The sequence below is a fragment of the Arachis hypogaea genome, chromosome 11 (genome assembly GCF_003086295.3).
Source record: "Arachis hypogaea cultivar Tifrunner chromosome 11, arahy.Tifrunner.gnm2.J5K5, whole genome shotgun sequence".
NCBI lineage: Eukaryota > Viridiplantae > Streptophyta > Magnoliopsida > Fabales > Fabaceae > Arachis > Arachis hypogaea.
The window spans coordinates 18113581-18117210 of NC_092046.1; the positions used below are offsets into that span (position 1 = coordinate 18113581).

Sequence of the window (3630 nt, forward strand, 5' to 3'; positions counted from 1 at the left end):
TCACCTTTGTCAACATCAATCACAACTCTTGCTGTGGCCAGGAAAGGTCTTCCTAGGATGATGGATTCATCCTCTTCCTTTCCAGTATCCAGGACTATGAAATCAGTAGGTATGTAAAGGCCCTCAACCTTTACTAATACATCTTCTACTTGTCCATAAGCCTGTCTTCTTGAGCTGTCTGCCATCTCTAGTGAGATTTTAGCAGCTTGCACCCCATAGATTCCCAATTTCTCTATTACAGAGAGGGGCATGAGGTTTATCCCTGAACCAAGGTCACACAGAGCCTTAAAGATCATGGTGCCTATGGTACAAGGGATTATGAACTTTCCAGGATCCTGTCTCTTCTGAGGCAATGTCAGTTGATCCAGATCACTTAGTTCATTGATGAACAAGGGAGGTTCAACTTCCCAAGTATCAATGCCAAACAATTTGGCATTCAGCTTCATGATTGCACCAAGGAACTTGGCAGTTTGCTCTTCAGTGACATCCTCATTCTCTTCAGAAGAGGAATACTCATCAGAGCTCATGAAGGGTATAAGGAGGTTCAATGGAATCTCTATGGTCTCTAGGTGAGCCTCAGAGTCCTTTGGTTCCCCAGAGGGAAGCTCCTTATTGATCACTGGACGTCCCAGGAGGTCCTCCTCCTTGGGATTCACGTCCTCTCCTCTCCTCAGAGGTTCGGCCATGGCGCTTATGTCAATGGCCTTGCACTCTCCCTTTGGATTTTCTTCTGTATTGCTTGGGAGAGTACTAGGAGGGATATCAGTGATCCTTTTACTCAGCTGGCCCACTTGTGCTTCCAGATTTCTAATGGAAGACCTTGTTTCATTCATGAAACTTACAGTGGCCTTAGATAGATCAGAGACTAGATTTGCTAAATTAGAAGCGTTTTGGTCAGAGTTCTCTGTCTGTTGCTGAGTTGATGATGGAAAAGGCTTGCTATTGCTAAACCTGTTTCTTCCACCATTATTAAAGCCTTGTTGGGGCTTTTGATCCTTCCATGAGAAATTTGGATGATTTCTCCATGTTGAGTTATAGGTGTTTCCATAAGGTTCACCTAAGTAATTTACCTCTGCTATTGCAGGGTTCTCAGGATCATAAGCTTCTTCTTCAGAAGATGCCTCTTGAGTACTGTTGGATGCAGCTTGCATTCCATGCAGACTCTGGGAGATCATATTTATTTGCTGAGTCAATATTTTATTCTGAGCCAATATGGCATTCAGAGTATCAACCTCAAGAACTCCCTTCTTCATAGGCGTCCCATTGCTTACAGGATTCCTTTCAGAAGTGTACATGAACTGGTTATTAGCAACCATGTCAATGAGTTCTTGAGCTTCTGCAGGCGTTTTCTTTAGGTGAATGGATCCACCTGCAGAGGTGTCCAGTGACATCTTTGATAGCTCAGATAAACCATCATAGAATATATCTAGGATGGTCCATTCTGAAAGCATGTCAGAAGGACACTTTTTGGTCAACTGTTTGTATCTTTCCCAAGCTTCATAGAGGGATTCACCTTCTTTCTGTCTGAAGGTTTGAACATCAGCTCTAAGCTTGCTCAGCTTTTGAGGAGGAAAGTACTTGGCTAAGAAAGCCGTGACCAGCTTATCCCAAGAGTTCAGGCTGTCTTTAGGTTGAGAATCCAACCATAATCTAGCTCTATCTCTTACAGCAAAAGGGAAAAGCATGAGCCTGTAGACTTCAGGATCTATTCCATTAGTCTTAACAGTATCACATATCTGCAAGAATTCAGTTAAGAACTGAAAAGGATCTTCAGATGGAAGTCCATGAAACTTGCAGTTCTGCTGCATCAGAGAAACTAATTGAGGTTTCAGCTCAAAGTTGTTTGCTCCAATGGCAGGAATGGAGATGCTTCTTCCATGTAAATTGGAATTAGGTGCAGTAAAGTCACCAAGCATCTTCCTTACATTATTATTATTTTCGGCTGCCATCTCCTCTGCCTGTTCGAAAATTTCTGAAAGGTTATCTCTGGATTGTTGTATTTTAGCTTCTCTTAATTTTCTCTTCAGAGTTCTTTCAGGTTCTGGATCTGCTTCCACAAGAATGTTCTTATCCTTGCTCCTGCTCATATGACAAGGAAGAATGGACAGGAAAATGATAATAATAATAGAGATCCTTTATACCACAGTATAGGGATCCCTTTGTGAGTGGAAGAAAAGAGGGAGATAAAGGATGTGATGTAAAGGAAGAAACACAACTGTACCAATGGAAGAGATGTGAGATGAGATGTTAGGATATGAATGAATAAATAGAATGAGATGAGGGAGGGATAATTTTCGAAAATTATTTTGAAAAAGAGTTAGTGGTTTTTGAAAAATGGTTTTTGAAAAATATTTAGTAATTTTCGAAAATCAAGTTTTAAAAATTAAAATAATTAATAAATTAAAAAGAAATTTTGAAAAAGGGGAGAGATATTTTCGAAAAATGAGAGAGAGAGAATTAGTTAGGTGGTTTTGAAAAAGTTAAGAAACAAACAAAAAGTTAGTTAGTTAGTTGAAACAAATTTTTGAAAAGATAAGAAGTTAGGAAGTTAGAAAAGATATTTTGAAAAGATATTTTTGAAAAAGATAAGATAAGAAGATATTTTTGAAAAGATATGATAAAATTAGTTTTGAAAAAGATTTGATTTTTAAAATCACAATTAATGACTTGATTCATAAGAAATCACAAGATATGATTCTAGAACTTAAAGTTTGAATCTTTCTTAACAAGCAAGTAACAAACTTCAAATTTTTTAATCAAAACATTAATTGATTAGTTATTTTCGAAAATTTTTATATAAAAATAAGAAAAAGATTTTTGAAAAATATTTTTGGAATTTTCGAAAATAACTAAGAATTTTGAAAAAGATTTGATTTTTGAAAAAGGTTTTGAAAAAAAGATAAGATTTTCAAATTGAAAATTTGATTTGACTCATAAGAAACAATTTGAATTTAAAATTTTTTGAAAAAGTCAACTCAAATTTTCGAATTTGATGAGAGAAAAAGGGAAAGATATTTTTTTGATTTTTGAATTTTTATGATGCAAGAGAAAAACACTAAAAAGATGCAATGCATGAAATTTTTAGATCAAAACATGTGATGCATGCAAGAATGCTATGAATGTCAAGATGAACACCAAGAACACTTTGAATGTCATGATGAACATCAAGAACATATTTTTGAAAAAAATTTAATGCAAAGAAAACATGCAAGACACCAAACTTAGAATTCTTTAATGCTTACGCACTAAGAATTCAAGAATGCATATGATAAACATGAAAAGACACAAAACAAAAAATCATCAAGATCAAACAAGAAGAACTACCAAGAACAACTTGAAGATCATGAAGAACACTATGAATGCATGATATTTTCGAAAAATGCAAGATGCATATGCAAGTGACACCAAACTTATAATGTGACTCAAGACTCAAACAAGAAACAGAAAAATATTTTTGATTTTTATGATTTTCTGATTTTTTTGGATTTTTATTTTATATTTTTCAAAAATTAAAAGAAAAATAAGGATTCCAAAATTTTTAATATGAATTCCAGGAATCTTGCCATGTTAGTCTAAAGCTTCAGTCCAGGAATTAGACATGGCTCACTAGCCAGCCAAGCTTTCAATGAA

At 35.4% G+C, this 3630-nt stretch overlaps 1 non-coding gene across 1 annotated transcript; it reads left to right on the top strand.

The window, feature by feature from the left end:
- The first annotated feature begins 1445 nt into the window (after positions 1-1445).
- On the top strand, positions 1446-1553 carry LOC112724532 (small nucleolar RNA R71). Its single transcript, XR_003163690.1, has one exon. It is a non-coding gene; the product is annotated as a small nucleolar RNA R71 (small nucleolar RNA).
- The last annotated feature ends 2077 nt before the right edge of the window (positions 1554-3630 follow it).